A 6381-nucleotide genomic window follows, 5' to 3' on the forward strand; every position below is an offset into this window, starting at 1 on the left:
TGATCGTATAGCAGGCATGGGGCTGACCTGGGTTCAATCCCCGGCATCCCATATAGTACCATGAGCACTGGCAAGAATAATTCCTCAATGCAGAGCCAGGCATAATGGACATCACCAGGTGTGGCCCAACTCCTCCCCTCACTTCCCCCCCAAAAAAGTGGATCTTTTGCAAGTGAAGCATGTGGCATGTGTTCTAGTTGAATGAGCTATCTCCCAATCCCCCCTCTCTTTTTTTTTCCCTTTTAAATGCCAGTAAATGTGATTAAATGTATCACTTTTTTTTCTTTTTTGCTCTTTTTGGGTCACACTTGGTGATGCATAGGGGTTACCCCTGGCTCTGCACTCAAGAATTACTCCTGGCGGTGCTCAGGGGACCATACGGGATGCTGAGAATCAAACCCGGGTCAGCCGCATTGAAAGCAAACACCCTACTCTCTGTGCTAGCCTCCAGCCTCAAATGTATCACTTTTTAAAAATACATTATGTTTTTTTTTTCGGGGGAGCCTCACCCAGCCATGCCTAGGGCTTACTCCTGGCTCTGCGCTCAGGAATTACTCCTGGAGAGTGATAGTACAGCGTGTAGGGTGTTTGCCTTGCACGCTGAGCCAGATCCCCGGCATCCCATATAGTTTCGTGAGCACTACCAGGAGTAATTCTTGATTACAGAGCCAGGAAGAACCCCTGAGAATCACCGGACGTGACCCAAAAAGCAAAAGAAAAAACCCATTAAACCTCCTGGCAGGGTTCAGGGCCATATGTGGTGCCAGGGATCTAACCCAGGTTGGCCACGTGTGCGTTCAGAGTCCTACCTGCTCTCCTCTCACTCTGGCTGCAAATGCTTCGTCACTTTCAGGTAAGAAACCATTGAGCTGGGTAAAGCCAAAACTTCTTTACCTCTGAGCCTGATCAACTCATCTGCAAACGCTATTACGTAGAAATATATTTAAAAAATTTACATTTTACCTATTCTTTCAGACTTCGAAATACAGGCCCATTCTGTTGTTTCTGGAAGCACTTGCCCGGAATATGTGAGGCCCTGGAGTTCGATCCCCAGTGCTAGTGCCCCCAACCCTCACTCAAATTTATTTTTCATTCAGCCATTAAGGTTAAAAAAAAAATGGGACATTTCTGCCTACACCAAAGTTCTCAACCATGGTTTTGCATTAGAACGACTAAAGTTTTTAAAAATAGATTCTGGGGGCTGGGGATTCAGTTCAGCAGCAAAATGCACAACTCACGTTCGTAAAATCTGGGCTCATTGCCAGCACAGTGGGGAGAGGGGTGTCATATGTGGGAGATGGCTCAAAGGGCTGGTGCTCATGTTTGCACACCAAAGCTCTGAGTTCAATGCTGGCACTGCACGGTCCTACTCCCGACCCCCAGCACTGAGCTGAGCACTGCCAGGTGGAACCCCCACCTTCCAAAAGTGCCTAGTCAAATCAGAGTGACAGATGAACCCTTGCAGTATTCAAAAATCTTACGGATTTCATTGTTTTGTTTTCTGAACTATATCCTACAGTGCACAGGGATACTCCTGGTTATGCTCAGGAGTGACCCCTGGTGCAGCTCTGGGGACAACATGCAGTGCCCCGAAGGCCAGCTGCATAAAAGGCAAGCGCCTAATCCCCCATATTGTCTCCTGCCTAGGTTTTGGTTTTTGGAGGGTTTGCACCCAGCAGGGCTGCTGGTGGTAGGGGTGCTACTGCCGGATCTGTGGTGGTAAGGGGTGCTTCCGTTGGTGATCAGGGACCGTTCAGTACTGAAGATAAGTCAATGCAGATGCCACACATGTGCTCCAGGCTGTTGAGGTGGCCAGGTGGTGATATTTTTGCTTGTTTGGGGGAGCTGGTGTCTGAACCCAGGACATCATACATGATGAACTTGTACTCAAGAGCTGAGTTCAGGGGCTAGAGCAACAGCGCAGCAGGTAGGGCGTTTGCCTTGCATGCGGCCAACCCAGGTTGGATTCCCAGCATCCCATATGTCCCCTGAGCACTGCCAGGAGTAATTCTTGAGTGCAGAGCCAGGAGTGCAGAGCCCTGTGCATCGCCAGTGTGACACCCCCCCAAAAAAAAAAAAAAAAAAAAAAGAGCTGAGTTCACCCTGGTCTCTAAAATAATCACAGTGGTTTTTATTTACTTATTTTTATTTTGGGGGGGCACACTCAGGGTCCTCTTCTTTCTTTTGGGGGGAGGTCACACCCAGCGATGCTCAGGGGTTACTCCTGGCTCTGCACTCAGGAATTACTCCTGGCAGTGCTTGGGGGATCATCTCAGAGGCTGGGGATTGAACCCGGGTCAGCCACGTGCAAGGCAAATGCCCTACCCGCTGTACTATCGCTCTTTGAGGGGCCACTTCTGGCATGTGTTTCTGCGAACAGATACAGTCGGCAGCATGCAATCCTGATCCACACAGGCAGGATCCTAATCCCTGTGCTCTCTGTCACCTTCTGCTCCTCAGTGCTTTCTTAAAAAAAAAAAAGTGCCAGGGCTGGAGCGTTAGCACAGTGGTAGGGCATTTGCCTTGCGCACAGCCAGCCCAGCTGAGCCGGGTTCGTTTCCTCCGCCCCTCTCAGAGAGCCCAGCAAGCTACTGAGAGTATCGTACCTGCACGAGAAAGCCTGGCAAGCTACCCGTGACGTATTCAATATGCCATGCACAGTAACAACAAATCTCAAAAATGGAGACGTTACTGGGCCCGCTGGAGCAAATCGATGAACGGGAGGACAGTGTTTGTTTTGTTTGTTTTAATGTGCCAAATAGGTTCTCTACTCTCGGTTTCCCTCAGTTCTCCCCGAAAGATGCTAGAGATGGGCAGACAAATATCTAATCTGATGCTGGATTGAAATCACAGTGGCAGAGCTCTTTCCTTGCATGCAGCCAACCTGGGATCAGTCCCCAGCACCCCATATGGTTCCCTGAGCCCACCAGAAGTGATCCCTGAACACAGCCAGGTGTGGCCCAAAAATGAAAAGCAAAAAACTAACATTTCTGCCCACTCAATCCTACCATAGGGGAATTTTTTTGGGGGGGGGCGGGGCACACTAATTGATGCTAAGGGGTTACTCCTGGCTCTGAACTCAGGAAGTATTCCTGACGGTGCTTGGGGCACCATATGGGGTGCTGTGGGTCAAATCTGGGTTGGTTGCGTGCAAGGCAAATGCCCTACCCACTGTACTATTGTTCCAGTCCCTGATTATTTATTTATTTTTGCTTTTTGGGTCACACCCAGCAATGCACAGGGGTCACTCCTGGCTCTGCACTCAGGAATCACTCCTGGCAGTGCTCAGTGGACCATATGGTACGCTGGGAATCGAACCCGGGTTGGCCGCATGCAAGGCAAACTCCCTACCCGCTGTGCTAAAACTATGGAACGCTTCATGAATTTGCATGTCATCCTTGCGCAGGGGCCATGCTAATCTCTGTATCGTTCCGATTTTAGTATATGTCTGCCGAAGTGAACACACCATGCTTATTTCTTAAGGGAAAATTTAAAAATTACTCATGCTCAGGGCCAGAGAGGTATAAGGTTCAAACCCCAGCACACAGAAAACAAAAAACAACACCAACAAAAATCATTCCCAGCTCCAGAAAAAGTAATTTTTATGAAATTTCAAGTTACTGTGTTTGTTCTCTTATCTAGCACATCTGTTAGGAACAAATAATATGAATATTCCAAATCAGTGCGAAGTCTTAAAATAGCCAACTTCTACTTTGGAATGCATTTGTATTTTATTTGATTATGGGAAATGCATTTTGGGAATTCACTCAGTACTTCGGACCATTAAAGAACTATATTAGGAACACATGACTGAAATATTATATCCTGCAATTTTGCAAGCTTTAATGTTTTCCTTTGAAAAGGAAAGCAGAGCGCTCTCCAGTGCTATGTATGAAGCTTGATTGCTGCACATCAGAATCCCATCAGGGCACTGCACTAAAACATTCTAATTCAAGTTAGATGTTACACTAGAAAGGGACTCAGTACTAAGATATATTTTGTTTGTTTTTGTTGTGGGGCCACGCCTGGCAATGCTCAGGGGTTACTCTTGGCTCTACACTCAGGAATCACTCCTGGCAGGGCCTGGGGGATCGAATGGAGTGCCAGAGATGGAACCCGAGTTTGCCACATGCCAGGCAAGTGCCCTCTCTGCTGTACTATCTCTTCGACTTCAAGATACTTGAAAGGGTAACTGTGACTACATATATTGACTTAAGGAACTTAATTTTTTTTAATTTTTAGATTTTATTTTTATAAAGTTGTTCATGATTTATTACATTCACTATTCCAACACCAGTCCCACCACCAGTGCACCTTTCCAGCACCATTTGACTTTAGGAACTTTTATGCAATTTAGTCATACATTTCAATTGTGCCTAAACATTTCACCAAAACTGAAGACCCCAGAAAGCAGAGGTCAAACAGGTTGAATGAGCCCAAAATTTTGCTTCTAGGAGTTTTCAGTAGTACTGAAAATGGCCAAAGTTGGGACCGGAGAGATAGTGCAGCCAACCCGGGTTCAAAAGCTGGTACCCCATATAGTCCTCTGAGCCCCATCAGGAGTGATTCGAATAAGGGAGTAAGCCATGAGCACTGCTGGGGCTGCCTACCCCCCTACCACCCAAAATTTTTTAAATTTATTTTTATTTTTTATTTGCTTTTTGGGTCACACCCAGTGATGCTAAGGGGTTACTCCTGGCTCTGCACTCAGGAATTACTCCTGGTGGTGCTTGGGGGACCATATGGGATGCCGGGGATCGAACCCAGGTCGGCTGAGTGCGAGGCAAACACACTACCCACTGAACTATCACTCTGCCTCCCGTCCCCCCTCCCCCTGCCAAATTTTTTTAAATGACCAAAGTTAACAGCTAATAATCTGGGCTACAAAATACATGATCTACATGGACGATAGAGATAGTACAGCAGGTAAGGTGTTTGTCTTGCCTGCACCGGAGCCAGGTTTGATCCTTCATTCCACATATGGTCTCCCAAGCCCCGCCAGGAGTGATCTCTGAGTGTAGTCAGGACTAAGCCCTGAGAACCACTCATTGTGGCTCCTTGCAAAACAATAAAACACACATCTACAGAATAGAAAGCTTTATGATGGCCTTGGGCTGGAAATGGAGGGGACTGCCTAGAAGGGACTGGGTATAGATATTCTTGAATTGGGAATAGTGATGATTGCAAATAACAAACCCTATTAAACTATACTGTTTAAACCAAAATTTAAGAAAAAATATTTGGCATAAGTCAGGAAGAAGGGGGCCTGGAGTGATATGATACAGAGGATAGGGTGCTTACTTTGCACATGGCTAACTGGGGATTGAATCTGGTACCCGATATGATCTGATCACTGCCAGGAGTGATCCCTTATCCCGTGCCAGGAATAACCGCTAGGTGTGCACCTTCCTCTCGACCCCTGCAAAAAAAAATCAGGAAGAAGGGGCCCAGCATATGGCTCAACTTCTTGTGGCTTACATAGCATTCCATTGTTCAATTCTGTTCATTTCAATCAATAACTGCCCACCCCAGCCCTGGCCCGTGATAGTTCACTTGTCTGGAAATTCATTCTAACAACAGACACAGAGGTTCTTCTGAACGTTTTTTGCTTGGAGGGCCACAGGTAACTTACAAAATGTTGGTGATAGAGAAACAGCACAGCTGCTAGGGCACTTGCTCTGCACGCAACTGACCTAGGTTCAATCCCAGCACCGGTTATGCACCGGTTAGCACCTTGAGCAAAACAGCCAGGAGTAAGCCCCAAGCATCACTGGGTGTGGCTCAAAAAATGAAAACGAGATTTACCAAATGTGCTAAGAAAAACAAAAAGGCTGAGGCCAGTGACTGAAAATGACAGGCCTCAAGGGGTCGGGACTGGGCCACCCCTTCCCATTTCCCTGCCCTCCCGGGGTCCTTGCAATCATGCCCACGAACTGCCTCCGGGTGCCATTTAAGTGCATTAATGGCCATCATCCAGAGACTCACAAATGAATTTTGGAACTGAGCAACTTGCTACAGAGATGCTTCCACACCCCAATTATTTAAAGTTTTAAAATTCCAGGAGCGCGCAGCTGCAAAAGCAGCCGTGCAACATCTCATACTATTTTTTTTTTTTTACATTTTTGTTCAATCACTGTGAGACCCTTACAGACATCTCATACTATTCAAAATAGGCAATACAAAATTATCTAGCATCTGCCTGTGTGGAAGTTTTGAGTGGTGGTGGGAATGTAATCAATTATTATGAACAACTTTATAAAAATAAACTTTGAAAAAAAAAAGAGGTACTAATCCCAGTGTTATTTCTGTATGTTAAGAGCTACTTTCAAAATCATAGGCTTTTTTTTTCCCCACACCCGGCTATTAGGGTTCACTTCTTGT

At 46.4% G+C, this 6381-nt stretch overlaps 1 pseudogene; it reads right to left on the reverse strand.

Moving 5' to 3' along the window:
- Positions 1-3361: 3361 nt before the first annotated feature.
- Positions 3362-3462, reverse strand: LOC130032181 (uncharacterized; annotated as a pseudogene).
- Between the last annotated feature and the right edge of the window lie 2919 nt (positions 3463-6381).

Source organism: Sorex fumeus, unplaced genomic scaffold (genome assembly GCF_029834395.1).
Source record: "Sorex fumeus unplaced genomic scaffold, SorFum_2.1 ptg000047l, whole genome shotgun sequence".
Taxonomy (NCBI): Eukaryota; Metazoa; Chordata; class Mammalia; order Eulipotyphla; family Soricidae; genus Sorex; species Sorex fumeus.